The following is a 26,101-nucleotide window of genomic DNA, read 5'->3' as shown; positions in this document are numbered from 1 at the left end:
TCGACATATTAGCCTGCAGTGTAGCAAGAGTCCCTTTGGATAAAAGTTAATTTTGATTGTGCAATCAAAAAAACCTTTCCATTTTAAAAAGGGGTCATTGTCGCTGTGTATTTATTATTTTGGCCTAGTTGTTGCTGTTAAAAGACATGATGTTAAAATAAAAGCAGCAGGTTAGAGAATGGCAAGCATTTTTCCCTCCTAATATAACCCCATTGTAGCTGACAAAGGAAGGAGTGTACAAAAAGTGGCAATTATGCTGATTATCTATCATTGGCTTGCAAATGAGCACCTAGTAGCACCTAGTTTAATACAATGTATTACAATCACAGGGGGCTTACCTTTCACCATCAAGCTTTTGTATTTGTACACAGCATAGAACATATTCTGGTGGTAAAGAAACATTGGTTAAATATGTTTGTGGGTGAGAGGCAGAGGGAATGGTTTGGGTTGAAGATGAAAGGAAATATTTCAGTGATCTAATGTATCAAAACCAGTGCATTATGTGTGTTTTAGGGAATACAGCTTTTTTTTTCCAAATTGGGATTCAGCTGAATTAAAGGAGGGAAATAAGACAGACCAAAGTAAAGGAATTACAAGGGGAGCATTGAAAGTAGGTGTTTTACAAGATGAAAAACCATTTCCTGAAAGGAATTCAAATTTTCAGTCCCCAGTTTCAAGAAGCCTGCACACTTCAAATCTGCCTTTTTATTTAGCAAAGTGGTGGTAGCATTAGCCAACACTTTGATCCATTGAAGCCTTTAATGAGAGTAACAGAACAATCTCCCCTCCCTACATTCTGAGCTATCAGTAAGGAGGTCAAAGCTATTACAAATATCTTTATGTATCTTGAATAATCAAGGGGAAGAGGCCTTGAAACAATTGTTTTAGCCAGACACCTGTGCAATAAGTTAATATAAAGTGACTTACAATACGTGAATTACATGTTAATGTCATTCTTTTTCCATCAGAGACTATTGCAGAATCTGTCCAAGATTGTCAGGGTTATGGATTAGCTGTCTGAGGAATCACAGCAGGGCAGGTGAACTTTTGAGATCAGGAAAATGACGCTCAGTCCATGCATTAAATCCTATTGTGAACCACTGGTGTATAAGGGAATTAAATGATTAGAATGTTGAAGAAGAGAGGGGGCAGTGGGTCACTTTTATAAACACTTTTGACAGCCTGATTGACTCATTTTTAACCTCAAAGGCCTTGACTGTGTGAAACAACCCAAGGGTTGTCTTAATAGGGGTTACTGTGGCTCATTTGTTAGAGCTGATCTTCTCTCAACTGGAAGGTTGAGGGTTTGATCCCCAGCTCCTGTAACATGTCTGATGTATCGTTGGGCAAGACACTCAACCCTGAATTGGTGCTGCAACTTTGTCAGCAGCGTATGCATACGAATAAATGGCAATAGTTACTTCTGATGCACACTTTATAAAAGCCTTTTTCACATATGCACTCCTGAAAATATGTAGTTAATTTTTCCATGCCACCCATCTTGACATGCATATAGTCAACTTCAGTAGAGTGATATGTAATTGTCATTTTTTACATCATGCTAGTTTTACGCTTGTTGTCCATGGTCTACACAAGCAGTAATAAGTTTTACTTTCACAATTTCAGTTGAATTATTTGCTTTGCTCTCATTATTGCATTGTTAGTTGACCCTGAGGTGGGAGGAATATCTGTCTGGAGTCCACCAGGCCATCAACGTTAACAGCTTTGCTCAATTCACTCCAACTGTCACTGCAGGATGAACGCATGCCAAGGAGGCATATGATGACTCCACACAGAGTTCAATAAAGTAAGAATGCAGTCAGACACCAAGATCAGAAGTACATTTAGAGATAAAGAGAGCATGTGATTTTGTTTATTTCTCTTTACATAATCATCATATTTAAAGTTTGATGAGTCATTGTCTTTGCTGTTTTCATTCTGAGTCTTGCCAAAAAACAAAAAAGGGGGGACAGATGCAGCGATTGGGCTACACTAGCACTACTTGGCAGCTGCAGCAGAACTGACAGGCACCTAAACAGGCACCCTGCAGTGTTTCATCGAAGCTCACAGTCACTGGCTTGTTTCCTTCCCCCTGTCTTCATGCCCAGTCCTGGGCGCGGTCTGCTGTCCAGTTTGGTGCCAGTTAGATACCCCCTGCTGCTAACAGTTAAACGGAATGGCTCTGATCCATGCCAGCCCCTCTGCCCCTTATGCTCAGTAATGTGCCAAATAATTTCCCTTAGCTAACAGCTAAATATTATCAGGGACATTTTCTTGCCCAGATCTGTTCTCATCAGTTTGTTGGTACACTCAGATGAGTAACTAATATGGACTCACAATTTGAGGAATCCACATCCTGTGGAAGTGTGCCTCAACAGTTGAAATGTAATCCGCTAAATACAAAACAACATGTTGCAGTGTTATAATGATTCACTCCAAAATAATGTTAGGTTTAACGTGCTTTGATTTCTGTTGTTTGTTTACCTTTATTTAACCAGCATCCTTGCCAAGACAGGCAGCAGCACAATGTACAGAGTTCCATACAAACAACGCGGAGCCAAACATACAAATACCAATAAAAACACCTTTTAGACGCCTCCGAGTTATTTAACGTCCTCTTAAAATAGAGAGAGCAACTTGTTAAGTGTCTGGTCTTTATGTAATTTGCTCCAAATAACAGGAGCAGGAACCTTAACGCCTTTTTTCCCCAGTTCAGTTCTGACCTTTCGAACAGAAAGCGAGAAAAGGTCCTGGGATCTTCTGTACCCTTCTGGCTGATGTAGGTCAGAGGGTATAAAAGATGTAGACTGATAATAGACGTGTAAATAAAAATATGCCAGTGTTACGTCTGCATAGGGTCAATGAAGTCTCTCCAACATGTGCATACAAAAATCAGTGATGAGTAAGGGGTTTAAATTTAGTGATGACCCTCAGAGCTCCATGATACAGTGTCCAGAGCAAGTAAGCTTTAAGATGAGGCATGCATGTATAAAGCATCACCTTTGAAACACTGCAAACACCTAACAGTTCATTTCTTTATTCGTTAAAATTTTACACATTTCAAAAATGTCATGGCTCATCTAATATCAAGGACATGAGTGTTGATCGTGTTTGCGTATTGAGGGGTATGGCTGGTTTGACTGACAAGAGGTCACATTGTTGTTTGCCAGGAGGGTAAAGACGTACGTCAAGTCTACCTCTGTCTGTTACTGGATTAACTGAAAGTTTGAAACTTGGGTTAGCATTTACAATATGGTGACCACCATTGTTACGCTCCAAAAGGCCCCTTTAGAAACCAATGGGTGACGCCACTGAGATAGAGACTACGACGATATTAACCAAATGAAACCAAATTTCTTGTTACACTTGTTATTCCTAGCCAGATAGCCAGTTTTCTGAAGTTCTGCTTCGTTTTTTCCACTGGCAAACAGTTGCTGACTTTTATCTTTTCTATTATTACCAACAGCAATATTCACCCTCTGTGTCACTACAGGTGGTACAGATGGCATGCAACACACCAAGCACAACGCATATGGCAAAGACACTCTGGTGAATGTTGTCTGAGTAACTACCATACTTCATCCAACTACCGGCTAACCAAAGCTGCACCCGGCACTTCCCCGAGGGCCTGTGGAGGCAGATTGGTGGTGATGGCAGAGGAAGGGTTGCTTCTGGTAAGTGAAAACACATGTGAATGTGTTGTGTACACGTGTGTGTGTGTGTGTGTGTGTGTGTGTGTGATGGTCTGAGGCAGTGATGCTGGTCAGCTTCTCTAATAGCACTGACAGATGGAGCAGATTTGATCTAAAAGTGGTCCTAATCTCTCCCGCTCACTGGCGTGAAATGGGACTGAGTGGTCAGGACAACCTCCAGTCACTGCTTGGAAATCTGCAGGAAAGAAAGAGTTTTGAGCTTTTGTGAGATATATTTTTTTTTTGTACAATCAAACGTTTACCGAATAGACAAAGTCTGCGGACTCTGGTTAATGTTTGTTCAAAGTGGACAAATCAACTACTGGAGAGAGTTTAGAGGAAGTCGGGGGAGAAGAACAAGCAGTCCAAGAAGAGGCGGCTGGACAATACCGGCAGTGAGATGAAACAAGCAATAGCACTGAGCCTGTAATTTGTTATTTCGCTCTCATACTTGTCAGCAAAGGATCCTTTTTTTTTCAAGCAACATTTTTATTGGGATGTCTTTTGAGTGAAATTCAAGACATACAGTGACTTCAGTTTCACACCATGACTGTGTGACTGTGTACAGTAAGTGTTCCTGAGAGAATACACGTGTATAGCTAACTTAAAAAAAGAGAATAGAAGAAATCATACATTTATAAACGGTTTAATGATAATACTTGCACATTCACAGCAGCTCCACTACTTTCTTAACATGTAAAATATCTAATTACATACTTTGTCAAGCAAGTCCTATTCTTGGGTTGACTTTGTTAGAGTCAGTGTGTTCTCATTTTTATCGAATTTTCTGTTTGTTCAGCCTCAGAACCCATTGACTTTTGTAATTGTGATTAAGCCTCAAAGGGCAATGGCCAATATCCTGGAGGCTCCAGTTGTCCAGCCGCTTTCCAATTGACTTATGAAACATATCTAGGATAGATTAAGGCCTGTTCCGTGCATCGAACTGCAAGGTTAAAAGACAGAAAACTGCATGCTATTATAGAGAAATCTACAAAACTGGAGACGGAACTTAAAATAAACTCTTTACAAAACAACATATGAAAGAAGGAGGTGTTCAAAAAGGATGGATGGAAAAAGGAAACAGACTCCGGCAGTGTCAAGGCAGAAAAACTCAATCAGGTGCTGCACTGATTAACACTTTCCCCGCCAGAGAATTCTAGAATGGTTGCCAGCCAGCGCCAGCCCTTTTCACCAATCTTTCAAGACCCACAGAATATTTTGTTCTTTGAATATGTAAACATTGAATACATCAAAAGAAAGTATTTTATTACTATTTTACTCCAGCTTCATTCAATCTTTTTTTATCAGCACTTGAATATCGGCCATTTTCACAAAAAAACAACATTCCGGACAAAAAGCTGAGAAAACAGCACTTTTGTAAAACACACTTATTTTCAAGAAACAAAAAAATGATTTTGAGTTTACATTTGGATTCTTTTTACTTTCATTTGACAACTACAGTTATATTTAAAAACAAAACTAAAATAAATAAAAATGATTACATAAAATTATACATTTTCTTTGAATAGTGTAGCACTACAACATTTACAAACTATATTATACATTTTTCTTCTCTTATACACTCAGAAATACTTTTTCTTTTTTACAAACACTTAAATATTGGTTATTTTCAATAATAAAACACTAGTTGGACAAAAACCTGATCAAGAAGACAGACAATTGTGTCTCCCAGGGAAGTGCCTTTTCCGCAATAGGGTTTCATTTTGTAGCATTACCCTGTGTCAGAATCGCAAAGGATGTAGGATTTGAACCCATATTTGACAGGTTTTAGGGATTGTACACCCTGAACGCTAGCAGAAGCATACCCTCATCAATGCAAATGTTGGTGTTAGGTTGATACATTTCACTGAATTTAGATACAAGGTAATATAAGACTGGGCGGACTTTGTACAACCTGTCAGTGCTCTTTGCTGGCCTTGATTCATAATCATTGGAGTGTAGAAATCTCCATATGATCTCAAACCGGTTGCGGGACATGACCTTGTTGAAGTAGGGGGTGACCAAAATGTCAACTGTAGACCAGTACATTTCAAGGTCAGGCTTACGAATGATATGATCAAGAGCATCATTTAGAGGTCCAGGATTCTCAGTGAAAGGAAAGTCTTTTGGCTGCCTGCACCTGGCTGGTTTAAAGACCCTCTTGCTTGGTCACCAGGTACTTGACCTCCACCACGCCCATGAGATCCACAGGTCCGACCTCTGCCTCTTTGCTGTGTTTGACCTGTAAATAATTAGAATGACAATTTTTTTATTCAACAGTGTGATGTGCACAAAGAGAGGAACGTTATTTTTTGGCCTCTTCATATCATATCTTACCTCTTTCACCTTGGGTAGTTCTGTATAAAGGACACCTGGGCCTTGAATCCCTGGACTGTGTGTGTGTAAAATGTCATACAAATATTCATTTGGTAAATAGTTTGTGTACAAAATGAAAGATACATTTATTTTTCATCTCTTCTCACAAATTAGCAGATGCTCTTGTCTTGTATCATGTAATAATCATACAATCTTAGTAACAGGTTATCAAACTAAAAAAAAAACACCATGTTATCATAACTCACCTCTTGCACCTCTGGTGAGTCTGAAAGAAGGAGACCTGGATCTTGGAGACCTGGACTCTGTGTCAGGAATATGACAGGAAAATGTCATACAACCGTTCATTTGGTAAATAGTTTGTGTACAAAATGAGAGATAAATAAAAAAATTTTCATCTTCTCTCACAAATTAGCAGATGCTCTTGTCTTGTAGTATCTAATAATCATACAATCCAAGTAACATACTATCAAACTAAATAAAACATGTTATCATAAGTCACCTCTTGCACCTACGTATAAGTCTGGACCTTGGAGACCTGGGGCCTTTCTCAGTTCCCTTATTTGCACCGAGTGTCCTCCGAGTTGTCTCCTCCACTTGCGTCTTAGTCCCGCCCACCAGAGATGCACGGAGGAAACAAAGCCGAGGAGAGAGGACCGAGGAAATCAGCTTTAAGACACATGAGACGTTGTTTCCTCGACAGCGTCACATGACGCGACATCAGCTGATCACGTTCAGCTGTCAATCAGCCGAACAGCTGTTTATGTCCACACAAACACGCACTGTATTATTTCTCATCAAATACACAGTTAGTGTTTAGTGTCTTTACCTGATAAAAAAAAAAACACCTGAAGAACAACCTGCAGTCTGTTTCAAACCAAAAGGACAGTTTCTACTGACTCAAAGATTTCATTTTGAATTGTCTATAATTATTTATTATTATTAAACAGTTTGGACTGAACCTAGCCTGTATTTAGACAACCAACTCTGTATTTTATAAACACAGATATTTATGTGTCAGGATACTGAAAATGATTGATTAGAATCTAAATGATGAAACGTTCAGAAGATAAATAAGTGAGAATATAAAACGGACTCCTCTTCGTCAGACTCTTTTTAATCCCAGCTCATCACAGAGCGACTCTTTACAAACTCACTGATGTTCATCATCTGTTTAAATGTCCCACACTCCGTTTAGTCTCTTTTTAATGTCCATCTTTTCTCCCCTATTAAACTCTGCTCATGTTGAGAAGTTTCACTGAAGTCTGATCCTGTGCAGCGTCCAATCAGTGAGTGATATACGAGAAGGGGGCGTGTCTGTCAGTGAAAAGACTTCCGTGAAGTCGGCTCTTGTGTCTCCTCGGTCATCGCTCCTCGGATCAGCCTCCTCTCTCCTCGATCCTCTCTCCTCCGTTCGCTATTAGAGCTTTGGGACGATCCTCAACATGGCGGCTTTGGAACTACTTCCGGTTCGGCCGAGGACCGAGGAGACTGCAAATAAGCAAAGTGAGACGTACCCCTGGATCTTGGAGACCAGGACTCTGTGTCTGGAAATTACAATAAAAAGTCAGTCAAAAATTCATTTGGTACACAGTTTATGTACAAAACTGAGGGATATGTTATTTCGACGTCACGTTATCTCATGAATTAGCAGATGTGTATGCTATCACGGTGAATCAAAAAATAACGTGATCATGTCTTACCTCTTACACGTCCTGAAGGTCTGAATGTAGGTCCTGAAACCTTCCATTCGCTGTCGCCGCTGCCGTCTTCATCCAGATCAGTTTCACGGAGGTCAAAAAATTAATTATCAGAGTCTGTACTGTTCAAGAGCTTTTATCTCATATCTATACGGCTAATGTTTACTTTTTGACGCACGTCAAACTCACATATAGACTGGTCGAACTCCACCCGCTGGAAAATAAGGACGAAGAAGATGTTTTTTTTTCTCTACTTTCCCGCGGGTGGTCTTGTTTGTTGGTTTTTGACCTCACAGTCCTGTAACTTTTTCACAACATACGTCAGAGCGCCCCCTATCGTATTTCACTGAAAACACCAATTGACGGAAAATCTCGTCAATGGCGGGGAATGAGTTAATGTGGTCCATCTCACCTTGTCTCACTTCACCATTAAAGGACACTGTCAATGTCTGCTGAAAAAAATGGGTTTTTATCTGATATCTGAAGCATTAAATGAAACCAAAATGTGATGGGAAAAAAAATAATAAAACATTTACGTTTTCATCCCATCTACGCTGGGGATCTTTGATTAAGACAGTTGATGCCAGGCCAAATTCTGTGTAGCTTAATTCATGTTCACAAATTGAACTGTGTTTGCAAGAAAATCCAATAAATGGGACTATTATTGTGCTAATGGTTGCACGCTACATCTTTCACTCTGCAGGGTTTGTCAGCAGTGTTCTCGAACAGAGTTTTTTTTAAGAAGAAACGTAAATCATTACCTATGAACAAACTGGTGACCACATACGTATACATTTGATCCTCCTCAGCACCCCATGCCTGGGTACGCACTGCTTGACTTGCCTTTGTACCAGACACATCATCAGCTAATTGAAGACATTAGACAGGGAAGAAAACCATCTCAGAAGACGGACAGACTCACTGGTTCAGATCTGACAAACTCCCAGAAAGAATCTGAAAATAGTCCCATCTAATAGCTAAAGCCTTTCCTGCAATTCACCTCACTTTGTATCAGTCCTGTTGACTGACGTGGCAGAAACTAAAACAAAGCCAATGTGCCTTATTGACCTGCAGCAGTAAAAGAGAGGCACTTTATGAGTGAGGTATAAAAGGCAGAGGCATTGACTGTTCTGTCGATGACAAGAACACAGTGACCTCGAGGCTCATCTGGGATAATAACTCAGGTGAATTTACGATCAAAGCTGTGTTTTTTGTCACCTGTTGGAAGCACTTGAGAAGGATTCTTACTTGGTCACTTACTGTCTCAGATTGGAAGGTTATCCTTCATGTAAAAAAAAAAAACAAAACTAGAAAATATCATAGCTGTTAAGAGTTAACTGCTTATGCTGTAAAAGATACACAAAATAAACAAGAAAATAAAAAGTACACATTTTTCCTTTCGCTTTTTTTTTTTTTTTTTTTTAAATTTAGAAATTGAGAGGCAGTAGTGGACAGCTTTGACTGGCTGTCTCAAGCCTGAGCAGCCAGCTTTTGCTTTCACCAAACAACAAAAATATTATCCTCCTGCTGCTTTTGATACAGCACTGTCAATAATTCATAGATGCGCTCCATTCTTTTCCTCAATGTAACACACATCTCAGGTTCACAATAGGAGCAGGGCTACCGCAGCTCTGATGCATTCTTAATACTATTTATGAGTTTTCTATGACAGCCGTGTCAGTGTGAGGCCGGCAGACTGAGGTCGGCTACCAGGTCCGGAAGAAACTCTTCAATTTTTTCCCCTCCTTTTTTTCTTTTTTCCCCCCTCAGCTATCCTCAGTTTAGCTATTTCTATTTTTGACTCCTTCTTGTTGTCAGAAAGTTTATTTTCCGTGACCAACACTCCAATGAACAGTTTAAAAGTAATATAATGAGAGAATTTGTTAATGGATTTATTATACTGTATAAACTACATGTAGACATGCGTACATCAAATTTCGTGAAAGAGAACAATGGCAGAAGGTCACATTAGTTCTTATTCACAAACACCAGGATGTAACAATTCAAAACCAGATTTAGGGGGTCGCCGGTGGCGCAGCGGCAGTGCGCGCGACCCCACGTATTGAGGATCAGTCCTCGCGCGCGGGCGGCCCGGGTTCGCGTCCGGCCTGTGGCCCATTTCCCGCATGTCTCTCCCCACTCTCTCCCCCCCTTCCGACTCTATCCACCTTCCTCCCTCTATCATTAAAGGCAAAAAGGCCCAAAAACAAATCTTTAAAAAAAAAAAAAAACAGATTTAGTTGCAGAGGAAAGTCCTGGACATAAAAAAGCAGGTTGTAAGAAAAAGTTCTTCACTTAAATGTTCGTCGGTCATACACAAGAAGGCAGTCAGCGAGGGCAGAAAAATCCAACAAGGACAAATCCACAAAACCCCAAATCCCAAATTCTAATCAAAGGTCAAAACCTGGCAAGCAAACACAAGGTAGAATAGGCTGGAAAGCATGAAACACAAAGTATACCATGACAAGCTGGCTGAGGGCTGGAGGAAACGCAAGGGTATATATACAGGTCAGAGTAATTGGAGATGACACAGGTGTGTTGGAACAAAAGGCAGGTAACAGTACAATGGCAGGAAGTAGGGCTAGAAATCATACACGAGCAGCAGATAACAAATTAAAACAGGAAGTGAATGTAAAACACATGAAAAAAACATGTTATTATATTAACATAATATTACATTGATGACAAAATAAACCAGGAAGAATACAAACGAAAAGAAAACTAAATGGTAGACGAACAGAATATCTCATAATCATTACCCTAACATGCGTTTTGCTTTGTAAGGCCCTTATAAGTTAGAAGTAAGTATGCTACTAATTAGTGTGCAAATAAGTAACTGGTTGAATATTCTCACCTTAATTTAGAATTAATCTTGATTCTCGTGTTTAGCTGTAATAATTGCTATTCTATGATGAATTGTTCTGTGTGTGACGAGTTTCAGAGCCTCTTAAAATCAACACCTGAATGTCTTTTAAGATTACACATTCTTAGCCAAAAAAGCAGATTCCAACTCTCTTTGCTTTTCTTCCTCTCTCTTCTTTTGAGGTTTGTAGCACCTTTGTTAAACAGATTCATCTGCAGCATCACTTGTTGTTGTTTTTCTAAATAATTCGTCTTCCCATACCTCATCCTGAAACTCAGCAGGAGGGCAGAGAGGAAAGAGAAGGGTTCTTGCTGGGAGATATAGGGAGCATTAAATATTGATGAAGATGCTATTGTAGCTATACTTTATGAGAACAAATATCCAGAATACAAACCACTGGGTGACTAAAACTGGATACAACTACTAATTTTGAGTATCAATAAACGTTAAAGTTGGATTTTAAAAGAAAAGTATTTTCTCGTCACATTTTGTGAATGGAAAGTCTGTGCATCCTTCAGATTAAGGCTTCTGCAGCATAAAGGGCCTCGTCTTTACCAACAGGAAGTTTCACCCACATTCCACATCAGTGCTACTTGGCAAGTTGTGGTATTGATTTCTGATTCTATGTTGTTGTTGTTTTTTTTTCCTGCCTCATACAAGATAAGGCATGCCTTCTTGATTTCTGGCAACAAATCAATAGGACCATAGTGGCCCGAGCAAACCATAGCACAAGATATGCACAGTATAATGCTTACTTTAGTTATACAGTACGGATAGCGTAGTGTGAGTGTGTCCTTAGTTACAAAGCCCTCATTGAGCAGGGATTTATTGTGTTAATCCAACTACAAACAGGACTTTTAAAATACATGTAAACATGTTAGTCCAACTATGTTAATGACATATTATTCAGTAGGGGTTAATATTATCTTGATTGTACAACAGTTCCAACGCCTGGCTTTGACCAGAAGTTAAAAGGCAGTTGGGGGGGATAGCAGTTCAGTCCAAAGGGACTGGAGGGACCGAGAGAACTGCCGGTCCCTTTCTCGAGCACTGCCGAGGTGCCCTCAAGCAAGGTGCTGAACCCAGAACTGCCCTGGTGCACTCCCTGAGTTGCAGTGTGGAGCAGCCACACTCGGACATCTTTCCATTAATGCATGCGCACAAGTTCTTTGTGTGCATGCATTTGATTCAGGCCTGTGTGTGTGTGTGTGTGTGTGTGTGTGTGTGTGTGTGTGCATGTGTGTGTGCTAGAAATGTCTCAGGGATTAATACTCTTTATAAAGTTAAAAGAAATTAAATAAAAATGATTGCATAGCACAGCAGAAGTGGTGTTGTCGTCTGCCTCTTTGGTGAACACAATATGCTCGATGCATAGCTTGCGTTGCATTTTTACTAAAATAAATCAGGTGGCTGTGGCTTAGTGGTTAGGTTAGGTCGGTAAACCGGACTAGCAGGTGTTCGATCCCCAGCTCCTGAAATCGCATGTTGAAGTGTCTTTGGGCCAGACACTCAACCCCAAATCAGCATGTAAACGTGTATGAATGTGATTAAGGACACTTAACATAACCAATGAAATGTAAGGCATGTACAGTAAGGTAAAGAGCTGTCAGGTTTTCATCGGTTTAACTATTTAACATACTGTACAACCAGTTTGCTGGCAAGGCAACCACAAAAAGGTCCAATAGTGACATGCTCAAAAAGGCTATGTCCCCACCGACCTATCAAAGCAGAGTCTGGCACATTTCCGTCAATGAATAATTCATCCCTATGTGCTTGTATACTGGGACAAGAACAGCTGTCTAATTTAATGGCCTGATCTTGCTTTTAACATAGCTTGACTTCACAGTGCAAATACAGTACAGACATACTGTCTCTCCACCCTGAATGCCCATGTCAGTACCCACACTGAGGCAACGAGTTTATTAGATAGCATCATGTTTGATGACAGATTTGCAATACTTTTAATGCCACATACACACACCAGCATGCAGAAGTTCTCTGTACGTGTATTTACCAGTTTTCAAAGCAAAGCCAAACAGACAGAAATGTCAAACTGTGTGTCTGGAAGCAGGGCAGTTTATGAAGTCTGACATCTCAGCAGGGAGAACCTGCTTCCTTTGACATGTATATTTCATGTTTTGCCACACAAGTGTTTTTTTTCCCTCTCACTTTCTTTGCTGCACAGTTGAGTTTCATACGAGTGCTTTTTTTTCTTAGTCACCTTAAAGCCCGTTAGTCAGACAGGCAGACAGACGGGGCTTGAACAGTCCAGCTGGAGACGCCATGTTCATATGCTTTGCAAAATATAGATGCTGTAGCTGTCGGAGATTTATTTGTTGTTGTGTTTCCTTTCTTCTGCTGCTTGTGGCCAGTCCTGAGATTTCCAATCACTTTCACCAAAATATTTACAGTATCTTGACAAGAACTGGCACAGAAGCAATGACACTGCAAGAAAAAAACAAAAAAATTGCATTAATGTAACACATAATGCAATTTTTTTTTGGTGGACTCACAGCAAGGAGGTTCCTGGTTTGAATACCAGTCAGACAGGGCCCTTTTGTGGGAGTTTGCATGTTCTCCCTGTACATTTGTGGGGTCTCTCTGGGTACTCCGGCTTCCTCTTACTTGCTTGTGGGGTTAATTGGTGACTTTAATATTGCCTCTGTTGTTAATGTAAGTGTGGTTAATTGTCTGTCTTTTAGTGAGCCCTGTGATTGACCGGCAACAAGTCCAGGGTGGACCCCGCCTCTCGTCCAATGACAGCTGGGATTGGCTCAACCCCCCCAAAACCCAAAAAACGTCAAAAGCGGCATCGATAATGGATGGATGAATTAATGTTACATATATGGGGGAATTGTGTCCTTCTGTTTGTTTTTTACCTTACTTGCACTGAATGCGTCGTTCACCCAACCACGTTTATTCACACATAGAAATGCATTACATGGATATATTTTACATATAGAACTGGACCAAGAGAATGCATCTTGATGATTTTCACCAGCCTATGACTTTCTGTCCTCACACTACATCAGGCCATGAGGACAGACATATCATTCTACTTGACTTAAAAATATTGCTTTCTTCACAGAGGACACTTTGGATTAGTGTCAAATCAGAAGGCAAACATTAGCTTAGCACAAACAACCTGTCAATAACAAAATAGACGTGTCCTAACAGTGTCCTGTAGGTAGAAGAGACACAAAGGTGTTTCTTGTCTTGTCTCACTTCATCCCTTTGTCTGGTTGCCCTGATTGTCTTCACCTGTGTTGTTAGTCTCACCTGTGTGACATCACAGGCTGTGACTGATTAGCCCCGGGTATATTTAGTCTCAGTGTCCCTTCCCTGTTGTCAGTTTGTATGTCTTTTTACTCATGTTCATGTGTTTGCTCATAGTGTGGATTTTCCTCTTTCTTCCTGTGATGTGTTTCAGTTTGTGTGTTGTAATTGTAAAGTCAGTTTGTTTGTCAACCTCTTTGATTTTCATAAACTGTGACAAATCCAATATATAGCCTTAATATGCAGCTCAATCAAGATCCTACATTTTGATAAATGCAGATTAAAGGTTTTGCAAAACAGCATAGATTTGTATTTAACTGGAAACTCTCTATTCTCAGCACATTGTTCAAATTTAGGGCCCAGAATTGAATTAATGGATGGTAATTGTGTACAGATGAAGAGGGAGAGGAGAAGAGAGGTTTGTGGAATCATGGCAAGTTCTCTGGCCCAATATCATAGCAGCATACACAGCATACCAAAGCTGACTCGCTTTGCAATAAAGGAAAGTTTTCAGTCCTCCATAGACCCTGCATGCACAAGGCATATTGCATGAGTAGCCATGCCTTTGCTGCACTCCACTGCCTTTCTGTAGCTCTATTCTCAATTGTCAGTATAACACTACTTTTCCCCACTGGGGATCAATAAAGTATTAGCCTAACGTATCCTGTCCTAACAAGTAAAAAACAAGACAAATGTAAAAGTAGATCCTTGGCTATAACATCCTCAGCATACAATGTGTCTCTGTTCAAGACAGAGATGTATAGCAAATTTGCAATTCAAGCAAATAAGATATCCCAGGATGTATTTTTTTTCATTTAACCAACTACACCACTGTTCTCAATAAATGATGACACTATTGCAAGAGGAATCATAGATTCTGTATATGGGTTGAGCTTCAAGCCAGGAACACAGAGCATCAACTAGAACTGCAGCGTTTCTATCCTGACTTTATAGCTTTGACAGAGAGTACATTAAAAATGCTAAAAGTGGCCTATGGGATATTGCCATACAAATGTAATAGTGACACTGCAAAGATGATCAAGTTGATTTCTTTATAGATTATGATGCCCTTTTAAAATGTATTTCTGGAAACCTGATTACAAGAGGTGAGTATTTTTTCCCCCAAATCTAGCGATTAATGAGGTTGATCTTTGGCGTAAGCACCGGTGAAATGCCAGGTTTTTTTGTGTTGGTTTTATTCATGCAGCTATTAAGCTGCACAACAGCTTCAAACTAAAGCTACACACAAAGCAGTCTTTTAGTGATGTGTAACGGCTCTAAGACTCGGCTCTTTGAAGTGAACGACAGGAGCCGGCTCGTCATTGGGAGCCAGATGGGAGCCGATTAGTTTTTTTCTCGTCTTTTTTTCAAAGCCGGATATCATTGGTGAAGATGTGCGGTTGCATCTCTGTCCTAACTGAGCAGGGGGAGAGAAGGGGTTAGACACAAAGCAGACGAACGGGAGGGAGAGACAGAGGTTGACACCTCCGTTATTTCCTCCTCGTATTTTTCTTGAAGTTTCGTTTCATTTAAACCGAAAGTAAACACGGTCGCGAGTCTCACGACGTGACTGCAGGTCTATTTTTTAGAACGGCATTTAAATGAATCAGAGCAACTATGTAACATAGTTTTTAAGAGGCAGCGTCAATCAAGTTATAATTTGTTGCAGCAAGAAAGGCAGGGGATGATCAGGCAAAGAGGAGAGGAGAACTTTTATTTTGAATTTCATTTTTTAGAAAGAGGATTTGATGTAGCGTTCCTTCATTTTGAGACATTGTCACCATTTAGTGTCTATGTGTTTAGGTGAGTGTATAAATAAAAGTGTGTTTATATCATAAACATTTGATATAATGCATATTTTTACAAAAAATCTTAAGAGCCATTTGGGAGCAGAAAGAGCTCTATTTGGTGAGCCGAGCCAAAAGAGCCGGTTCTCTAAAAAGAGCCGGAATTCCCATCACTACAGTCTTTAGCAGTTTAACAAGTAGTACACAATTTAGCAAAATAAAAGTGTGGCCAAAGCTTTATGTGCCAGTTTAAATGTTATAGCTGCAGGAGCTCCACCGACACAAACAGATCCTTTCACAACAGAACAATTGGTCAGAATACATCAGAGCATTGAGACTTGGACTGAAAATGGCTGCCCCTCCATTTGCATTTTGATGTGTCTGCCTGAAGGAGGCCCTTAAAACTCTTATTACAGCCAATCTCCTGCATACAGCAGCAAGGACACGCACACACACCCACACACACACACACACACGTACACATAACGTGTGCAAGCAAACACGTGCAGCACTTCAAAACCCCCCTTAGGCATATACACTGTGAAACATGAAGCAGACATCTTGTAAATAACACAACATGCACATGCACTCAGAAACACAGACTTGCAAATGCATTGGAAGATGTCATACACGATTCAATCCACAGAAGGGCTCATCAATGCACAATGCTTTACAGCATCATAAAAAGCAATACATGGCGGCTGCTTGAATGTGAAAGGTGCGACTCATGGTGAACCAACTCAAATTGGTCAGACCTCTGTTAATATTTTCAGCACTGCAGAGAGTGTTTTGGAATATATTTGGGATCTGAGTCTGATAAACCCTGCTAGTTCTGCATGTAGCACTATGGTCACAACTCATCAAAAGTAACCTGTAACTAACTAACCTCTCCCAATCCCTTTTACTAACCTTAACCAGTCGGGATGTGCTGAAAGTCGTATCAAATGCACACAAAATTTCAATTTGGCGTATGCATGGCACGCAATTTGAAAGTGTAATGTCGTGTTATTTGTACGCAGACTGTGAGACTTGGTTAGAAACGCCATTAAAATAAAGGTGCAACTTAAGCTGCTCTAAAACCACTTTCTCTAGAACTTTGGACAGGATAGGAAGCTTCGAGATCGGTCTAAAGCTGGAGAGAGCAGGAGGGTCAAAGTTATGTTTTTTGATGAGAGGGAGTACTACAAGAGTTTAAAAGCAGTTGGAACACAGCCTGTGGCAATAAAGGTTATTTATGAAAGTTAGAAGGAATGACCGAACAGTGTTAAAACCTTCTTTTAGTTGTCTGGGAGGAATACCGTCACGGGTATTGTGAAGGTCTCATTAGTTGGACCACCTTAGATAAGCCAGAAAATGACACCACCTCGAACTGCTCAAAGACAGCTGAGCATGCAGGAGACACAGCTGGATCTGAGATGGAGGGTGACGGTGACCTGATGGCAGATACTTTATCAATAAAATATACAAGAAATGTTTTGCATGGAGTGAGTGATGGCACAACACAAGGAGAGTTACATGGATTCAAAAGACCATCAAAATCTAGAGTCTGCCCGTTGCAAGACCGAGACAAGACCTTGTCAAAATGCTTGCGATTCTGAGGCTCGACGGTGACATTCAGAAAGTGGTCTCAAGACCGAATATTACAACACTCCTTGGGGCCCCCTGGCCCCTGGATTTCAATTCAGGTCAGACCAAGCACATGAAATGGATTGCAAAGTTTAGCCCCAATTTAAAACACTAAAGTATAACAATTGGTTCTGTGAAAAAAAATTAAAAGGCTATTTATTTATTTTTGCAAATGTGTTATTTTGTTGTGGTGCACTTTTTCATTGTGTTGCTTAGCTGTCTTCTTGGATCCACATTAAACAGAGTTTGTCATATTTGCCATCAAAATCACTCATTTTTTTCATTACTATCGAGGAAATTTAAATTTTAAAAAGCAGAAGGTGCGTACAACATTGAAAAGTTTTTGTTTATCAATCTGTGGAGTGACTTTATGAAACAAATTGGACTGAGAAATAAAACAGAGTACAACCATAGGTCTGTTTAAAAAGAGGTTCAAATGTGTATTGAGTGTTGGGGGAAATAAACAGATAAATTAGAGAAATTCTCATTAGGTATGAGCATTCATAGCTGATTGCATGAGTTATTTCAAAGAGACTTGAATGTAAAAGATTTTTTTTCTTTTTCTTGTTATGTTTAAACACTCTACCCAACTTTGAGAAAGAAATTGAGGGTAGGAATTAATTTCTTTTTTACTTCTTCCTACTCCTTTTTGAACATGTGTACTTATAATTTATTTAAATACATAAATGTATATACACATATGTGACATATGACATACATTGTTCTTTTCATTTAATTTTATTTCTACAAACAAATATATATGTACATTTTTGATTGTTTTCTTGTGTGAATACTCTGTTCTGTACACGATTCAAAATAAACTTCAAACTTCAACTATATTTTCTTTCCTCTTTTGAAGGCTGCAGACCTGAGCACTAAGATGAAGAGGCTCACTGAGAGAAAAGTATTGTGCCAAAAATATTCATCTTTATTTTTCCTTAAAATCAGCTAAACTGGGGGCGCTGGTGGCACAGTGGTTTCTGCCCTACAGTCCTCAAGGCAGGCGACCCGGGTTCGATTCCTGCTTGTGGCCTCTTTCCTGCATCCTCCCTCCTTCTCCCTGATTTTCAACTCTGTCCAATATCTCTCTCTCCAATAAAGGCCAAAAAGGCCAAAAATAAATTAAAAAAAAAAATCAGCTAAACCATCCATGCGTATAGGGACAAAGGCCACTTCTTTGTCATGTTCATCTCACTGATGCTCTCTGGATTGCTCCTCCCCCAAGCTATCACTGCCTTCAGTGTTGACATTGTGGTCTGACATTTTTATTTGGTGGCAAACTTCAAAAAGCATCATGGTGTTTCTCTTGTTGCACGTGCATGACTAGCTATAAAGATGGAATGGCAGTGAGGTAGAGACAGTAGTTCTATAAGTGTTTCTTTCATTTTAATGCTTCACCTCAGGCTCTATTTTACAGGGTACATATGTGTTTTTTTGGAAGAAGGCTAGATTCAAGAACTGTAAGTCTCAAGTGTACAGTTAGTGCTAAACAGCTTACTTTAAAGACTGTACTTTTAGCCTAAGACTAACTGTGGTTCAATGCATCGAATGGTAACATTTTAATTGCACATGGTCCCTTACAAATAAAGTTAAATTAAATTGAATTGAATTGCCTGCAGCTGGACAATATTTATCTGAAATAAGTTTTACTGGAAAATAATGCAAATCCCTCTGCTCAGAAATATGAATTGGGTGGTATACCTGAGCGAATGCACTGCCATGCCTCTGCGCAAAATTGTATAACTATAATACCATAAAATGTTTAATTTATCAGAACCTTATTAGAAAGAAAAGAACGTGCAGAGCATTAATGTTATTCAAGGCTGCAAAGTGGTTCAGTGGTGAGAGCTGTTGTCTCACAGTGAGAAGGTTCCTGGTTTGACCCCTGATCGTCCCTGAAGGTACTCTTCCTCAAAATCCAAAGTCATGCTCGTTAGGTCAATTGGTGACTCCGATTGCCGGTGGGTGTGAGTGTGGTAACCTTGTGATTGGCTGGTCAACAGTCCAGGGTGTCAATCAATCAATCTTTATTTGTATATCGTCAATTCATAACAGGTGTTATCTCGAGACACTTTACAAAAAGCAGGTAAAGGACCTTACTGTTTGTCTGTTAACGTTACAAAAGAGCAGGTAACAAGACCATGCTCATCGTTATGTTTACAAAAAGCAGGTAAAGGACCTTACTTATTGCTATATTACAAGAGCCCAGCTTGATGTGTCATAGCCTGGCAAGAAAAAACTTCCCTTTTAACAGGCAGAAATCTTCAACAGACCCGGACTCATGACGGAACAGCCGTCTGCCAAAGCTGCACTGGGGTGTACCCCACCTCTGGCCCAATGACAGATGGGATTGGTGCCAGCCTCCCTACAACCCCAAAAATGGGAAAATTAAATAGATTATAGATGGATGGATCGATGGATCAATGTTATTTGTGCGGGAAAAATGTTCCAAATCCCATTTTTTTTGACCGCACACTGTATGCACGAAATACATATTTCACCAAACATCTCATCATGTATGGGAAACATGTAAAATAATGAGCTGTATAATGACTAAAGACGTTTTGTAAGAGCTATAAAAGATAGTACTTCAAACTAATTTGAATGTGTGGAAACCACCAAATGTTCAGGTTTTCCTATGTTATAATTTCTCTTTATATAATTTCTGTCCTTTTTCTCATCTGCCTCGAACTGCCTTGAGAAAGAACCCATTGCACATGTATTTAATGTGTGGCAGCAAAAAGTTTCACAGGCAGTAATTTGTTTCTCAGAGAAACCTGTCAGAAACTACTTGCATTTTCTGGTAATGTGAGGCTGAAGAAGAAAGAAGCAGAGCCATTATCCTTTATGGATCAAGAAGTCACACAGTCTGAATTCCCTTGCCTGAATTATACGCAGCTGTGTGTGTATTGAGATATTGTTATAAGTTCAGAACCATTTTGGACTTAACTATACGAGGAACATAGCGTGAGGCTTATTATCATTTCAAAGCCTTTCGCTCACATATAACTTTGCACAGTAAAATGTTCTGTGTGTTTTCTCAAAAGAAAGACAGAAAACTTTTCTTTCATTCGAGAAATGACTTGTGGAATTTCCATTTAAACATAGTTTTCAAGCTATGTTTTGTTTGAACACTAATCCTCTGTTCTTCTTTTACCAGCAACAACGATGTTAGGTCCCTGGTCTAGGGGAGCCAAGACATAACAAGATGGGTCTTCCCACTCCAAAGAAAGGCCCAATGCAACGACCCTATTATTTCCTAGCATGAAAATAAAGTCAACACAATGACAAAGGGGAACATTTTTGTAGCGTAATAAAAAAACAAACAATACTTTATTTATTTTATATTTATAGAACCGAAATTATTCAAACCATTATAAACAAGTTCTTGCCTACAGAACACAGTGCAAACGGTTCTCACGCTGGGTTTGTTGACTGTGGCCAAAGAAGGGCAGATCAGGCGGGGTTTTCTCTTTTCTCCCTCCATTCAGCAGCAATCTCTGGATCACCACTTGATCCACCTATAGACTCATATTGTACCCACTGACACAGTCACACCCCCACAGACTTGCCCAATCACAGACACTCACAGAGGAGGAGACAGGGCTGTAAATTTACACCTAAATATGACTCAAGGTCAAATCACAAACAATGAAATGTAGTTTGAACAGCTCTTTGTCTCTATTTCTGCATCTCTCTCTCTAACCCCCCTCAATCCCGACAAAGTTTGACAGATGGCTGCTCTACCCGAGTCTGCCTGTTAAAAGCATGTTTTATTCTTTACAACTTTGCCAACGGTTACTTAGAGCTGTGCTTGATTAATAAATTCAGTCTATTTTTTTAAATAATGAGTGATTTGGCAATATGTGCAATAAACAACAATGTGTGAGACATATAGAGTATATTCACACTACATACAGTATTTATACTCCACTATATCAATATTTCATGTTGTAGCATCACGCTTCACACCTTTCAGTCTTGTTTTTATGTTGCTCTCTTCACACCAAGACTGTGAGAAACACACTGGTTTTCAGTCGTTTAACTTTCAGGTAATAAATAACAGTAAAGCTGACTTGACCGTAACTACTAACCATTATTTTCATAACCCGTATGTACTGTAAAAAGAGCTGACCATCTGTGATTTCAGTTGCACTCACAAAGATGCAACCCTAGGTTTGGGATTTACGTTGAAGCCTAATCAGAATTCAGCCCTTTTGTTTTGTTCACTGAGTTACCAATAAAGAGTGTTTACAAAACTTTGGAATAGACAGAACTGAGTTCATAACTGAATGTATATACGTTATTCTTCTTCCTCTTTCATTGTTATTCTAGTCCCAACGCGACTTCAGCCTATACTGTATCTCACACTGTGCTGTATGTGTGAAAGTGAGTGTGTGTAAGGAGGGACAGAAGGCAGTAAGCCATAGAGTCGAATGAGTTCAGCTCAGTTCTCCACGACTGAAGGGTGAGCTCTCTGTGGCTGCAGCTCTCAGCAGCATACAGATCAGAAACAGCACACTCACCTCCAGACTGGATGGAAATGTAGACACGGTCTCTTGCTCACTCAGCTGAGATGTGCTTCACTTAGAGGGAAGTTGCTCCTGTGCCAGGGAGAAATAACCTGGAAACTCTGCTGCCTCAGCTGAACTTCGCAACACTCGCAGGAAATTGTATATTTGGAATGTAATTAATTAAAAGGAGAACCTGGAGGCTTGATGCGAAATCACTGAAATGAATGTGAAGTTGGAGAGTAAAGCATGGCACACACTGAAAGATTTTTGAGATGTATTATTTTTTTGGGACTTTATACCTTTAATTTAGATATAGGACAGTGTATAGAGTCAGAGAGTGGAGAACAACGTGGATTAGAGGTCTACAGCCCTACGGAACCTGAGGCCCGATTTCAGCCTCAGGGTTTTGTCTCTAAATACATCATTCGGGCTTGAATGAGGAAGGGGCTGCATGCTTTGTTCTATTTTATTTTTCGGCTGCTCTAAAGCTCATGCTGCTTGCTGAAGCACTTACACCCCCCCCCCCCCCCCCCCCCCCCCCCCCCCCCCCCATCTATAGCAAAGGGCAGGTGGTGCGCAAAGCTGCAGGTTCGGCAACATTGAAGCAGTTCGTCTCAGCTAAGTATCCAACAAAGAAAGGCGGAGGCCAGGTCAGAACCAGGAGGAGGTCAGGAAGACAGACGCTAGGCAGACACGCTAGGGAGCAGGCGTAACAACACAGACAGTCAGAAAAGCACAGATCAGTGTACAGATACACACACACACACACACACACACACACACACACACACACACACACACACACACACACACACTGATAGATCACAAACATCAAACAGCCTGGACGAGCAGACAGTTTTTAAAAACTGTCCATACCTATTGGCTATCCATACTTTTTTTTCTTTATAAGAGCCTACGTGCTTCCATGTTGTGCTCATTACGATCTAATTTGAACAGATTTCTGGAATTCAGAAAATTTAGACCTTTAATTATAAAAGCCAAGTTTAAAAAAAAAAAGGTGGTTTTAGTCAGGCTCGTAAAAACAGGTCGGACAGAACGTGCACAGGCTCAGGTTGGCTCCTGCTGAAATGAGTAATGCTCTAATGTGGATGGTTCAGGTCGGAGGAAACCTGAACCTGCCACTCCTTTCCTCGTCAGTTGGATTGTGGTTTGTTTCAAAGCACACACTTGTTAACATCCATCTAACTTTATGCTTTGCGTTTGCTGCCATGAACATGGCTGTTTTCTTTTTGCTCCCTTCTTCAGCTTGCTTCCTGATTGATTCCTTTTGTTCAGTTCCATGTGCTATAATGTTCCATGAAAGAGTGCACAGCTGTCCTCATTTTTCTATCCACGCAACAGAATGTGTAAACAGCCACACCTATTATGTAGACCAGGAATACTCAATTAGAAACACAAAAAAGTCCACTCAACAAATTTCCAATCTGTCTCGGGTCCAGAACAGTGACGTGTAACTCCAAAATTAGAACTCCGACCAAAAAAAGGCAGTAAAACCACAAAACATTTGAACTATGAACAAAGGATGATGTGTTCTGACCACATCAATGTGAAACGTGATACTTTTTTTGTGCCACTAGTTCTTTAAACGTGGACACAAAAGGTGCGAAGGCCAGGCGTAGACACTGGTTTTGTTTTGTCCGTAATTCTGCACTTTGTTTCATAATGACGTTTTAGGCTTACACTTTAGACAAGGGCAACTGTCTCATTACAGATCAAACACATCGGTTTTGTGCTCTCCACAGGCAGCAAAATGTGCATTTGTCAGTCCACTGAGTCTTAAATTGATCGGAAGGTCGAGGGTTTGTCCGATGTGTCCTTGGGCAATAGTGATGGGAATTCAGGCTTTTTTTGGAGAACCGGCTCTTTTGGCTCGGCTCACCAAAAAGAGCCGTCTCTTTCGGCTCCCAAATGGCTCTTCAGATTTTTTGTAAAAATATATATTATATCAAATGTTTATGATATAAACACTTTTATTTATACACTGCAGAGTTGCCGCTTGAAGAGGAAACGGAAGAGAGAGAGAGAAGAAAAAACCCAAATAAACAAGCAGCCTTGGCCAGGATTTTTGAAATATCGAGGTCAACATTCGAAAAACATTTATTTGAGGCAAAACTGTTTAGTGTGTCTTTGTATGAGTGTGTTGCTGCAATCATAAAATATATAAAACTATAACTGAGGTATTTGTGTGTGTGGTGTTGCTGCCTCACAATAAATAACTAAGGTGATCTCTAACTTTATATTAAGTGTTTGGTATAGGATATGGTGATTGACTGAGTGATATAGAGAGACTCTGGTCTTTGTATGTAACTGGGTCCTGGTCTTTGTATGTATCTAGGTCCTGGGCTGATAATGGGCTTCCTGGACCTGACTCCACATTCATCTCACTGGTTCCTTCTCCTGCTCTTTCTCTCTCCTCTCCTCCTGTCTCATCCTCTGTTAAATTTTTAAAATGAAAAGCCTCAGTATACTGAGTCATGATTATTATAATTGTAATGCCATGTTTAGTCACAGTATTACTTATCCAACCAAACATCCAAATAATATTATAAAATGCTGTTCAGCCTTGAACATGAACTTCAAATATTCTGATTCATGTCCTTTCATTTTTCAGCCCAGGCTATATTTACATCTCTATTGTCTATCTGTTGCATCTATAGGCTCATTCACTGTTTCTCATTCTCTTAGCTTATTACAGTTTTGGTCACCAAACATCTAAACACATAGACACTAAATGGTGACAATGTCTCTAAATGAAGGAACACTACACCAAATCCTCTTTCTAAAAAATCACGTTCAAAATAAAAAGTTCTCCTCCTCTTTGCCTGATCATCCCCTGCCTTTCTTGTTGCAACAAATGATAACTTGATTGACACTGCCTCTTAAAAACTACGTTACCTCGTTGCTCGTTGCTGCAGTCACGTTGCGAGACTCGCGACCGTGTTTACTTTAGAAAAATACGCAGAGGACATAACAGAGGTGTCTCTGTCTCTGTCTCTCTCTCCTGTTCGTCTGCTGTGTGTATAACCCCTCCCTCTCCCCTTACTCAGTGAGGACACAGATGCAACCGCACGTCTTCACCAATGATATCCGGCTTTAACAGAAAAAAGACGAGAAAAAAACTAATCGGCTCCCATCTGGCTCCCGATGACGAGCCGGCTCCTGTCGTTCACTTCAAAGAGCCGAGTCTTAGAGCCGTTACAATCGCGACCGACACATCACTATTGGGCAAGACACTTAACCCCAAATTGCTCCCCCTGCTGCGTCAGGGGCGTATGAATGGATGTGAATGGAATTAGTTACTGAATGGGTCACATAACCATGGTGTGAATGGGTAGGTGTGATCTGTGACGTAAAAGCGCTTTGAGTAGTCAGAAAACTTGAAAAGCGCTATACAAGCTCAAGTCCATTTACCATTTACCATTAAACTCATGATTTTCAGATTCCAGCTCTCGCTTTTTTCAAGTTTGGAGCACGCCATGATTTTTGCTTTACTAAAGAACAGGTACCGTTCACAAATCTGACTGCGTTGTTGTAGCTAATGATGACCTGTGTGACCGTGGTGAAATCAGTTTTATGTTCGAAGTTTGATGTTCGGTTTACCTGGAGCAGCAGAGCGAGCTTCTATAAAATATCCAACCTAAAACTAACTTCCTGCAGGGGAAAAAAAAAAATAAAAAAGCACTCACGACCACAATGAATTGTCATAGTGACGTTAGATAGATAGATACCTTATTGATCCCGAGGGAAATTCAAGGTGACGTTAAACAACAGCTGATAGGACATTTGAATTGGGCACGGGATAGATGTGTGATTGTACACAAAATTGAAATATTGATATTTGTCTCGGCCCGTATTTCATTACGTTTGGGTCCGGATCCGGACCAAAGTCCGCCAATTGAGGACCACTGATGTAGATGAAGTAAAGTCTTTCAGCACATCTTGCCTCAGAATGATTTTTTTCTCCAATTAAACTTCTACATTTGAATCATTATTAATAAACTGCATGTTCTTTTCAGCCTGTGCTCATCACATGTATGCATGCATATTCTTCTTTTCCTGTCAGCTTAGTGAGACATCTCACCAGAGACAGCTGTAGTCCAGAAGTCAAGGAGATTTCTCTGTGTGGCTGTGCTGTTTCTAAGGTAACCTGCTCCTAATAATTGTGAAACACCTCAACACTACGCCTCCCCACCTCACTTTTGTTCTGATAAAATAAGTTTCCCTCAGACTTACAGTTAAAAGGAGGACTTTGTTCAACAAAGTTTCTTTATTAATCTTTGGAGTTGAA

General features: G+C 40.1%; 1 long non-coding RNA gene across 1 annotated transcript; it reads left to right on the top strand.

Annotated features, from left to right (window-relative positions):
* The first annotated feature begins 1,737 nt into the window (after positions 1-1,737).
* On the top strand, positions 1,738-21,455 carry LOC306834709. Its single transcript, XR_013780529.1, has 3 exons — positions 1,738-1,807; positions 3,494-3,674; positions 20,439-21,455. It is a non-coding gene; the product is annotated as an uncharacterized lncRNA (long non-coding RNA).
* The last annotated feature ends 4,646 nt before the right edge of the window (positions 21,456-26,101 follow it).

The sequence above is a fragment of the Symphodus melops genome (genome assembly GCF_947650265.1).
Source record: "Symphodus melops genome assembly, chromosome: 14".
Lineage (NCBI taxonomy): Eukaryota > Metazoa > Chordata > Actinopteri > Labriformes > Labridae > Symphodus > Symphodus melops.
The sequence above is the reverse complement of the archived record's forward strand: the minus strand, read 5'-3'. Positions and strand labels throughout refer to the sequence as shown.